We start from the raw sequence: 13,109 nt of genomic DNA on the forward strand, positions 1-13,109 counted from the left end.
GTAAGTGAGGGATCATCCCATCTTGTTCAATGACACCATAACACGTCCGGGTAATGGCACCACTCCAGAGTTTAGAGTTCTTATCCTGTCCTTCATTTAGGTATCAGTGTAGAGCACTCAGTTCTGCCCTTGCGCTTCTAAGTGCTCCAGCCTGTGAAATAGGAAATGCAGCTCCGGCCTTTTCATAGCGTTGTGCACACCTACTTACACACTTTCCCTGCCTGCTAGAGAGAGAACTCTCCAAAAGGTTTTTAAAAACAGGAATGGTAAGCACTCAGCCCTTGACCTTTAAATTCAGCACGCTGATATGATTACACTCTCCCAGAGGCGTTAAAGCTACATGTGCGATGCAGGAGATGTTGAAACGTTACAAGAAATGTTGACTTTAAAGATATTGCGATATTATTGTGGTAAAACCGTCCAAGGCATTTGGATTTAGTGGCAAAAACGAAACTAGGTTTTTGGGGGACAAAGTATGATCACCTTTCTACAGAATGCTCTTACAAATGTATGGAGCAGGAACTTTAGAGAAGGTTTCTCGGGTTTTATCTCCAGGGATACAAAGACTCACTGGAAAGTTATGACAGCAGACTTGTTCAGCAAATTTTCAATGCTTGGGTGTCACTTTTTTAGTGTATGTCTCTGTGTATGGGACATCATGTTATTTGATAGCGTGAGAGTGGAAATGTTAAGTTTTGCCCTCAGAGGTTACTATAATACAAGTCTAAATCATTCAGCAATACAACTAATCCGCTATAATTCTATAGTACTTCCTTCTGCATATAACAATGAAAAGTAACACTTAATATGCAGTCATGATAGATCATTCTACAGACTTTAAAGTGTGCACTTTTTTTGTTTGATTGTATGCATTGTATTTCCTAAGCAACATTTTTACTGCTATTATGTTTTAAAGCGCTTAAAATGTATCTTCTCCATTTTAAACATCCTCTCAGTGGAATCAAGTTACTGGATATTGCCCACAAAAGGGCGCATAACGTTCGATTTGATTACACAAATTGCAGACATTCATTAAATTAATGATTGTTAAAAGTGTCTTTTGTCCTTTGCCGTGCCCATTTCCTGTGCTTCCACAGTCTTTCCGATGTTTTCTGGAATTTTCCCCTTCCATGATAAAGATATAGCAGATGTTAATCAGTCTATTTCCCTTCTATTATTGTATTTTGAAGATGTCTTTTGGGTTTTCAACAATTTTGTATTCTTAATAAGCGTATTCACTTTCAAAGAGTAATTTGAGTATTTTCTACAGAACCCTCAAGCTTGATTTTGGCCTGAGAATAATTGAAAATTGGAAGGAGTACTGCCTGTTGAGTTTTTTCACAGTCAGTGCCTTGGTAACTCACTCCCTGTTCAAACACCACTTCTCTTTCTATATGGAAAAAAAGACAGAAAAGGCAAAGAGGAAACACATTTTCAGTTGCAAAAGCATTCAGAGTGGCTTGAAGCAGCTCTATAATAAAAGATTATTTGGACAAACAGGGGCCATTCATTGGTTTCATGTCTAGCCATTCTTGTGCACCTTTCTGTGAGTATTTCTTTTGTTGAAACATTAGTGGCTTTAATAAAATAGCCACAGTGTTATCTTGTCAGTCCTGACACATAGTGATCGCATAATTTTCCCTGTTTTATGGCATTGCAAGTAATAACAACATCATTTTGTGTAATAATGTTTCAGGTTTATATAGTTTTTATCCAGCTTAATGACTTTTAATCCTTTTTTAATGAGTTCAGAGCAGAATGGGTGCGTTCTGCCAGAAAAAATCAACACAAGATGATAATTATATTGGACCATGGAAGAAAGCAAATAATACAGCACAAAGGAAGAGATGCTGTCTGCACATAGCCAAAGATACCCTATGGCCTTTGACTTTATGATATTTATTCAATTACAACTCCTGGTGAGTAGTAAATGTTGTCTTAGGGCACTCTTTTTTTGTTTTTCTGTGAGTTAGTTTTCACTTTTCTGATAATGCTGTCTAAAACAAGGTTAATTGTGGGATCCTTGCAGATCACAAGCTGGCAATGTTTTCTGCCTCCTTGTTGGTCTTTGAGGAGGGACTGGCACTAGCTGCAGTGATACCATGTGCTAGAACCACCAGGCTTCCTTTATTTTGGGCCAACAGCAAAACAACACCTGGCCAAAAAATAAAATGTGTATTTCTTTTTACAAAATCACTAAAATGGGGACAGAAAAGAATGATGAACATAGAGGGGTTGGAATTTAATTATGAAAACAACACCCATGCCAGCCTAATAGTCTGCTTTTTGTCACCCTGTCTCTGCGCAAAGTCAGTATATAAAGCAATGGGAGTCTGCTCACATTTGGAGTGGGGACTTAGGAAGGAAGGCAGATGACACAAAGGGTAGGGGAATAGTGGCATGTTTGAGACCAGCATCCTTGCTGTCCATGCCCTGTCAGCTGGCACAAGTCTCTGTTACAGCCAGGACATCTCATTAGGATGGGTGTCTCCGGTGCCCGTTGCCTACTTCCTCCCTGACCCCTGAGTAATTGGATTCAAGTTTCCACAGCGAGCCATTAGCTTCGCTAATGCAGGAGACCGCTTCAAGCCACACCTTGGGCCTGCTCTTGGGGACCCTCTCTTGTGCTGAGTGGGGGGTGTGGCAGCACTGTTTACTGACAGAGCTGGGCCTGATGCCGCTGCTAATGACAGAGATCTGCATGTGTTGTTCCTGGAATGGGAATCATGGAGCTACTTTAACTGCAGTGTTGATCACTCTCCCATGAGGGGCATTGCGGTCTAATGAGCTAACGTCCTTGGAAGACTGATTGTCAGGGAACTGCTGTAGACGTGGACTGAAGGCTGAGCACTGGTGCTGGACTTTGGAGATGAGTTTCTAGACTGCTGATCTCCTACTTCCACCCTCCTTTTGGCAGTTGGACAAAGGCAGTCAGGCTTTCATTCACATTATGGGTGTTGCTGGTGCTTGTAGATTTAAATGTCTCTAGTCACTGATGGCAAAATGGATTTCCTCCAGAAGAGACACTGGAAATGTAAACTATTATTCAAGCCATTAGAATCCCCTCTACCACTCTCTGATGGAAGGTATTCTATTACTTTAAGGAGGATTAATATCATCTGTCTCATATCCAGATGATATATATGGTAAAGAGAGCATCCACAGATGACTACAAGTATGACAATGATGATTTACAATTTGTGGCATTATAATGGACCACATCCTGAATTGGGGGCCTGTTTAGTCCTTGAGCCTTTTCATACATGGTATTGATGTAGCTTCAAGACCTCTCCTTCAGCCTCTTGACAACACAGAGAGATGCACCATGAATGTGATGGGAAAGCACTTTCAAAAACCTCTGTTAGGTAGGGAATATTAATGTCCCTAACCTATCTATAGTTCTTCTTTCAATCCGGAGCACCACGTTCAAGTCAACCCTGTAAAATTCCCAGTATATGCAAAATAATATAATGATAATTTTCTGTTCAGTCTTGGGAGGTTGTAGCAGTGCAGCAGGCTTGGCTGGGTCCTGCTGTGTGGCGGGTCTGGGGTTCAAGTCCTGCTTGGGGTGCCTCACTGGTGTCCCGTCCTGGATGTGTCTTCTCCCCCCTCCTGTGTTGCTGGGTTAGACTGCGATTTGCTGCAACCACACTCGGGACAAGCAGTTTCTGATAGAGTAGAGTTTTCTCGCAGGAACATACACACATACATTGACTGAAACTACTTGTTCCAAGCGGGGTCGCGGCGAGCCGGAGCCTAACCCGGTAACACAGGGTGTAAGGCTGGAGGGGGAAGGGACACACCCATGGTGGAACGTCAGTCCGTCGCAAGGCACCCCAAGCAGGGCTTAAACCCCAGACCCACCAGAGAGCGGGATCTGGCCAAACCTGCTGTGCCACCGTGCCCCCCCTACCTAGGAACTTATCTGAAGTTAATATTTATCCCTATGTGTTTTGGGTACAGAACTACAACTAGGACCTGCCTATGTGACATGTGACAAGAGCAGGACAGCTCCTTGTGAAAGGTATAAATAATGGGGTATGAGCCAGGAATTAAGTCCTCTCTGAGAAGAGGGGCTAGTTCACTGTTAGGAGAGCATTGCTCACTGCCTTATATGTTAATGGAGAGACGGGTTCTGTTGCTGTTGGAAAGGCACTGTGGCTGTAGGAAACACAGATAGAAACCAAACCCTGGTCTGGCAATGTGTTGCCCTGTGAAGACATAAACATCTGTGGATGCCCACACATGCTTCCGCTGTGATTCAGTCTTCTCTCTGACTTTTGACCAACAACTTCAAACACATGTTCCATATGCAAATGCGTTACCTGTGTGGCTGCACTTACTGAAAGATATTTCGTTCATGACGCAAAGACTGTGTGTATTTTTGCATCCTGTGCACCGTGTGTTAGCTGTCCAATACCTCTACTTCGGTGTTCAGACGAAACATGAAGCCCCTCTCGACTGAGGTGTCTAACCAGACTATACTGGAATTTTCTGCTGCCAGCATTATGTTGTTCTTTACAATGACTCACATCAGAATAATCTGCAATAATTATGGCGACAGAAATTTTTAGAAATAGAAACAGTAAAAAGGGTTTTGAAGAGATTCATTGTTATTAACGGAACAAGTGATTATCAGTATTAGTTTTAATAATATATGCATCGGCACTAAGCAGTGTATTGTGGACTAAAATATAATAAAATGTCTTTTTTTAAATAGCCAATCTTAGATCTAGAAAACCTTGCTGCATCTTTTCAGTCTACCCTGCTTGACAGGTCATAGAATTCTCCATGAAGAGAAATACATCATGCTCAAATCAGACCTGTTGGAATGATTTAAGACATGGCAGCAATGTTGTCTCTCCACCAGTGTTGCCAGGATTACATTAAGTAAAAGAGAGTTATAATCTAATAACCTGTTTGTGCAGTTTTAATCCTTCATGATAAGAAGGCCATCTCGGTTTACTCTTTCAATTAACTTAATGTCATTTATTAGAATGCAAGCATCATATTTCATTTTAATTTTTCTTCTCTGCTGCAAATAAAGCTACACCAGTAGTCATTTAAGTGATATTTTTAATATCGGCTATATAAGTATATATGAATGTAAATACTAGCACACACAAATACACTAATGGCAGTGTAGAGTCACCAGTTTGCCTGAAATCTGTGCAAATATGGGGAAAACCTGCAGGCTCAACACAGACTGAAAGGGGTTTAAACCCATGTCCGGTCATACAGCCCAGGTACTGTGAGACAACAGTTCTGTTCAGTTCTACACCTGCGCTATCCGCTACCTCTCTTTGATAGGGTACTCAGCCTCAAAATTACAAAGGTGTTCATCCTTAAGTGTTTAAGCCTGGGGATGTGTGCATTTTGCAGTGATCAATGCACACTTGAAATTAGAATTAGAAGTTAGAACTAGTAGATTAGATTTAGACCTAAATCCATCGTTCTCCTGGGGTTTCTTCTAAAGTCCCCATCTCAACATAGGACAGAGGGTGATATGTTTACGCTCAGAGCTGCAGGGTGATGATTGTGTGGGTGAGGAGGATGTATCTGGAGACTGATGCAACACTGCAGGGCCCAGTAGTCTAGGCAACGGGAGGTGTGCCACTGGATGTGCTACTTTACACTTCCAGTACTCTCCCTTGCAGTGTCCAGCCCTCTCCTGCCTGTCCTTTGAGATAAGATGTCACTTTAACTCTTGGCTGACAGCCCTTGGGGCCCTGAAGACATGTTTGTCTTTGGCAGGACCCGCTCGTCAGATCCCTGCGAGTTACTTGTGGTCTAGCTGGGTGACAGTGACATCCTAGACCAGAGGGCTTGTGGGCTGGAACCCAGGCAGGTTGATGCTGCTGTAACTTTAAGCAACTTGACTCATATTCATTCTGTCATCACAGCACTTAAGGGTACTAGGTACTGTACTCTGTTAGGTATTGTAACCAGACTGTACACAACAAAACATTTTGCAGTATTTTTACAGTTAAATGCAGAGCAGTAGAACTGCCAATCATTAAAACTCTAGAATTTAAGCTTAAGACATAAACACACATTTTACACCAAATGACTGTTGTAAAACGTAGTGGTTCACTTTACAATGGTAGTTCAACAATATTTATTAAATGTATTTTGCGTTTTTATTACAGTCATAAACTTTTTACGTTGTTTATATTTCCTGCTTCCGTATCTAGACTTTTGATCGTGGCGAAAAATAAAGGTACCAGTGTTATAAAAATACAGTTATACAATACATCTGTTTGATGCGTACACAATTTTGTCACAATACAGCATACAGTTATTCTTTCAGTGTCCCAAAATGTCAAAATATATTAAAAAAATTATGGAAGAAAAGGCATTAGTTTTCAAATGTGATTCATTTTAACACTAAAATTCTGTCCTTCTCCATATCCTCAGTTAAATGCAGTTAATGGTACATTTAATTATATTCCTCCTTTTGACACAATTTTGAACATTTTCACAGAGCATCACTGTTACTTTACAGCTAACTGACCATTTTCTAACACATGATACTAGACCATACATTTATTAAAGGGTGCTAACTGTATAATGCTCAGTATTAAATTCTTTTCATTAATGGTTTAAAACATGTTTTTAATATTCAGAATTTACAGTCAAATACACTTATATTTAAATTACACCTATTGTGTATGAAAAGATTCTAAAAACATAGTGAAAGGAAAATAGTATATTTTAATAGAATGCATCACTCTACATACTCGTCCTACTTTTGTGTATTCCATATAATGAAAGCTTTCTCCCAATGATATGCTGAACAAGTGTTTTCTACACTCTGTGGAGAAGCATTCAAGCAAGAATTTCAAAGTACTTTGTATACTGTATTTATGACAATAAACCTTCAACCTTGAAATCACTGAATGCTTTATTAAACCTGGTGTCCACCTGGAGAAAGGAAATTTCTGCAAGTTTCTTGCCAACCTAGCAGATCGAGGTGTGAACTGATACCCCATATCCATCATCAAGTCTTGATGACCTCACTACACAGACTTTGACTTTGGAGCTCTTGGACACATAATATGAGGTCAGCTATGTTAGATACCAGCCACTGGTGAAACCATAACCCAGCACCATAACTTTAACTGTGAATCCTTACAGGCAAGAGAACATTCAATCAGTGGCTTATGGTTGTCGGCAGTGCCCAACCACTATCCCACATCAACAGCAGTGCGGTGCAGAAAGCTGAAGCCATGCTTGAATCTTAGTGTGCAGAAGTGAAAAAACTGAGCTAAAAGCACTGTGTACACCATAGTATAACAGGCTCAAGCTGCTTGCAATAATGTAATAGAAAACACTGTGTGGAAGACTGACCATGGTAAATGACAAATCAATAGCTTTCTCAAAACATGAACCCAAGTGACATCATCCACTGCACTGGGTACTTTTTTGAGTCTGTATGTGTTTTGACCTTTGAAGGAGCCCCATAGTCTTGGCTATTGTTCAACACAAATCTTTCCTCCCCAAGAGAAGCACTCTGAGCTGAAACGCCGACATTTAAACCACAGATGACCTCTTCACTGACCAAAGTGTTTCTTAAATATTAAATAATGCTATTTAATAACACTTTATTAAACTGAGCAGGGGTGTAATGAAATGTTAAACATGTTGGCTTTCTGATGATTGTTGATGCTCCTTGCTATAGTAAAGAAAGGACTTTCTTAAATTTCTTTCTTGACAAATGTTTTTTTGTTAATATTAGCACAGTCTGCACAAAGCAGACACTGTAGCGCATGCCAGCTCTTTGCATCTCCTGGGATAGCAGCTGAACAATTTTAATTACTAAGAGCTCTTGGAATGAGAATAGCAAGGGTTTAACAGCCACGGTGTCGCACTTGCCTCTGGAGTCATTTGCCTGAGTTACCAGGTTGAATTTTTCTTCCATTAACAGACTGCTACTAGAAGGTTCATCTTTGAGCAGTAGTGCTTCATATGAATATTACTAATTCTGTTTCTTTTCACTGTGACACCTCACAGCTAAAGGAACTAGAAGGAAAGGTACTGGACATAATGGAGAGAGACTTTACTGAGCCTTGCTGATCCCAGGAGGGCTGAGTGAACTCTGAAAAGAGAATCAGTTTTGGCTTTGGGGACATAGAGAGGTGATGGGGAAAGCCGGAGGAAATTGTTTTCTAAAGGTTGGCACGCTGAGGTGACAGCAACTCCTGCTGTGGAAAGTGCACCATTTATTGAGGGGAAAAAAGAACCCCTACCACTGGTTATGCAAATATGGTAATTCCTCATCATGCTGAAGGAAAGGTCTCTCTGTATAACTGTAAATGTGTGCTTGTGTGTCTATGAGTGTGTTTTGTAGGTGTGTATCCGAACAGAGGAAATGCATATAGGTGTGCGTTTGACAAAGCTTATGAATATGAGATGTTTTTGAGAGAAGGTAAAGATTTAAGTATATGTTTTTATATGAGAGTGATAGAGAGCACTTACAGATATTAACCACTCTGTGTGTGTGTATGTGTGTGTGTGTGTGTGTGCGTGTGTGGCCAGAGGGCACCATATCCTCCTTACAGATATCTCTGTATTGCAGAAGTTTACTTGTTTTGATTTTTAATCTTCATGCCTAGTTTTTACCTCGTTCGACTGTAAACATACTTACTGACCTAATATTTCAAAATTCTGCATTCACCAGGCCAGCCTGCTATGCTAAAAATAGAGCTCAGGCACATTCCAGAATATATATACTAATAAAATATCCTGGGATTCTGCTTTAATCTCTGGTGTGGGAGACACTGTTAATACAAAATCCTTTAAACTTTATGTGTAGAGTTATGTGTGTCAGAATTTTGTCTCCTTTATTGGGAACATAGGAAAAACTATGATAACTGTATCTTTATTTTCTCATTACTCACCCTTGGTGATCTGCCTATCTTGTCACATTTAGATGGAAATTTCTGTTTTAGAGGGCCTATGTTTAATTTTTTATAGCAATATCTATTTTATTGTGTTTCGTGAAGAACAACTTTGGCGTCGGTTTTAATACAACATATCCAGCCATTTAGAGACAGTAAGACTTATCAGTTTACTTAAAACGGTGTCTTGACTGAGGTATACAAATGTGTTATCTGGCACAGATTTTCTACGAACATCCACTCCAGAGGTTTACATCACTCAAGTGCCTCTAAACATGGGTTTTATGCATGTCAAAGACAGAGAGACTTGACTTTGTAAATCCAACCAATCTGTAGTCACAGAAAAGACAAGTGTTTGCATTTGGCTACTTTAAGATTACAGAGATGTTCTGGAGAACATTAAGCGTTGCACTCCTAAAAAAGCACTAGTTAAAAGGCACCAAGGAAAATTATTTAAAACAAAGAATCAAATCTTTCTTCTTTAGTATAACATCACATATATATACTGGCACATACGTTAATAACTTGCAGGCTAATGTCATGGGAACAATAATATGGTTGTTTTCTTGAACAAGACTTGTCTACTGAATGGCTTCAAAGAGGCCCAAACTTTCAAACATGCGAGTTGCCTGCTGTGATTTCTCGCTAATCCTTGTAAATAATAATATAATAATTAGCGCTTACAATTCTAACTGGAATGCTCAAGTGTAGTCAGTGTCCTTATGCTTAAAAAAATCATGTATTTTTATGGTACCATAACAACGGAGCAAACTCATTTGTTAACTCATATAGCATAAACACTGCAAATCAAATTATCTGGCAGTGCAGAATGGTGTATTGTGTTTTAATGATGGCAGTGAAAGGTGTTACAGAATTATGCTTTGCAAAAAGTTACATCCCTGACCTCTCAAGCGCTTTGTTTTTTAGTGTTAGCTCGGTATGTCCTCATAGCAGTCAACACTGGAAGTTTTCATTGCTCAGTGTTTGCCAGCGAGTGAGACTTTCGTGTCCCCCAATTTTCAGACAAGCCAAATCGTCCTCCCACTCCTCTCGACTATTCATAATATCTCTGGTCTCCCAATACTAAACAGATACTCCCCTGTCTAGTGTGATTTTCTAAACGGTCGTTTATAAAACGGTTTGCTGTCTATGCGCTGCTGATAATGTCACACTGTGGGATGTTCACCTGTCACATCCTGAGCACAGATCAGGTGCAATTTTCATACCATTCCTCACACCACGAAGTATATACCTGTTTTCATAAGAGACAAATGTGACTGAAATCCTACTGCCTTCATTCCTTTACACGACAGCGCTTCTAACATGGACCATACATTTAATTTACCCTGTGATGTGATGCTGATTTTGCAATGTGTTGCAAAATGATTTTTTTTCTTTGAGGTCTCATAACATTTCATTTCCATTGGACATGTGCCAAGGATATTTTCAAGTTATTCAGACAAATCATCATGGGAGTAACAAGGCTTTGAAGCTTAGATTCGCATGTCTCCCAGTGTTTTTGTATATTTCCACAGAGTAATTCTGGATATATTTTCGGTCCCCCCCTTGACAAAGTTGACTCTGCACTACTGATGCAAAGAGAATGTTTATTTACAGCCTTCAGCAAGTGCTCCAAAGCACACGTGGAGGATGAGGTCTTTCCTCTCCAAGATCCGTGCCTTGTGTTCTGTCACAGGGAGATCATCGCCGAGTTCCTCACGTTGCCTGGCAAAGGAAGAATCCTAAAAACCCTTCATAGACTGCAGTGTCTCAGCTGGAAATTACCTCAATGTCTAAGGACGCACACACTGAAAAAAATGGAAAGTAGCTCTACTGAAAATACTAAAACACTACATTTACAATAAGCTTAATACATGTATGTTTGAGATGAGAAGATAATTATATTGCATAAAGTCCAAGTGAAATTCAACACACTCATCAAAAAGTGGTATGATCACACTGCAATATAATGTTCTAGTCTGTTTAGACTTCTAACAGACGTGTTCACTCAACATGATTTTTACTGCTTGTTCAATTTACTTAATTAAAATTAGTTAATGCAACACAATTCTTTTGCATTTTGTCTCAACTTAATTTCATTGTGTACAATCCATCTACGTTTACTTAATCCAGTTGTGTTGGGACTAGTATGTAAATAACATTTGTTGGGTCAGTATATTGCAAACTGAACTGAAAAAGGGAGGTTCTATTAAATATATATCTATTTATATAGTATATTGTATTATATATAGTTATAATTTATTATATAGTTTAACATTCTATCACTTCATTAAATATGAATGACACGTAATTAATAATAAATACAATAACGTTATGCAGATGACAAAGTGATACATGTTTTTTCTGTCTTGTTTTCTCACAAAAAGGAGAAAACCTCAAGCTTCTTTTCGAGATGATAAAAACAAGACAGAAAATGTTGGCTTCAGTATGCTCCGAGTCTCAAGACTCAACTGTTTGCGAATGCGTGTTTCCCCTAAGGTTTATCACAGCTTCATTTCTATGGGAAAAAAATTATATGGACTTCTGCTGAAACGCTGCCTATCATGTATTTAGCTTGTATTCAAGAAATATCAAGTTTATTCCTCGCATGATTTTATCTCTGCCTTCTGCAAGTTTTTTCTTCGTTTGCGCGGGAGCAACTTCATAGCTACCGACCGCACTTGCGTTGGACTATCGCGATCAACTGTCGCGACTATTGCGCTCGTTAGTTGCGTCAGTTGGTCGCGATCGCGATAGTCACGACATTTGTCGTTGCGCAGTAGTCGTCGCGGGAGTGGTCGTGATAGTCGCGACAATAGTCGTCGCGGAAGTGGCCTCTCGCTGTGTGCCGGTGTTCCAATGACTGTTTCAGTGGAGATGCGCGCGAACAAAGCAGCAGGCAATTGAGTCGCGCATTTAATGAGTACCTGCAATAATAAAACACTAAATTTGTAGTTTTGAAAAATTCCCCCCCCCCCCGCTTAAAGCATGATTTCGTACATTTAAAGAACTCTAAATATTTGTTAGCATAAAATAATATATAAAGAAATATATTAGAATATACAGTATTGTCATATGTACTGTATGCCAGTAAATGTATGCAGTAGAACACGATTAATATAAGATTATTTAAGGTTTTTACATATGATGTAAAGATACCGCCCTTCTGGTGGTATCTGACGCTCTCCAAGCTGCTAGCTGCCTCCCTCTCCTCGGTCCTCATCCTCCTCGATCTGTCTGCAGCATTCAACACTGTAAATCACCGGATTCTACTCTCCTCTCTTAACCAGCTTGGGATCAAAGGTGCGGCACTCAGATGGTTTGAGTCCTACCTCTCTGACAGATCCTATCAAGTGGTCTGGCGGAGCTCTCGTTCTTCTCCTCTGCCTTTCTCAACCGGTGTTCCGCAGGGCTCGGTATTGGGTCCTCTTCTTTTCTCCATCTACACCTCCTCCCTCGGTCCGGTCATAGCCTCCCATAGATTCAAATACCACTGCTATGCTGATGATACCCAGCTCTTCCTCTCCTTTCCACCTGGTGCATCAGACATCTCCGTACGCATTGATGCCTGCCTGTCGGAAATCTCTTCATGGATGTATGATCACCACCTCCAACTCAACCTCTCCAAAACAGAGATTCTTTACCTCCCAGCTGGCCTGTCCTCCTGTCACGACCTCTCGATCAAACTGGACAACTCACTCATTTCACCTAGCTCCTTTGCTAAGAGTCTGAGAGTTACGATTGATGCGAGTCTGTCATTCTCTCAACATACTGAAGCTACAACCCGGTCCTGCAGATACATCCTGCATAATATTCGTAGGATCCGTCTCTACCTCACTACTGACTCCGCCTAACTACTTGTCCAAGCCATGGTGACTTCCCATCTGGACTACTGCAACTCTCTTCTGTGTGGCCTTCCTGCTAATGCCATCAAACCTCTGCAGTTGTGTTTGATTTGCCAAAGTGCTCCCATGTATCTCCTGTACTCATCTCTGCATTGGCTTCCTATAGCTGCCCGTATCAAATTCAAAACCCTGGTTACTGTGTACAAATGCATCAATAGAACTGCTCCCAGCTATTTACAGGACTTGATCAACCGGTATACCCCAGCCAGGCCCCTTCGCTCATCCACTTCTGCTCGCTTGGTGGTCCTGCGCACAAAAAGGCAAAGCTCGGAGGTTCTCGGTTCTGGGTCAGTTGTGGTGGAAT

Source organism: Scleropages formosus, chromosome 4 (assembly GCF_900964775.1).
Source record: "Scleropages formosus chromosome 4, fSclFor1.1, whole genome shotgun sequence".
In the NCBI taxonomy this organism is placed as follows: domain Eukaryota; kingdom Metazoa; phylum Chordata; class Actinopteri; order Osteoglossiformes; family Osteoglossidae; genus Scleropages; species Scleropages formosus.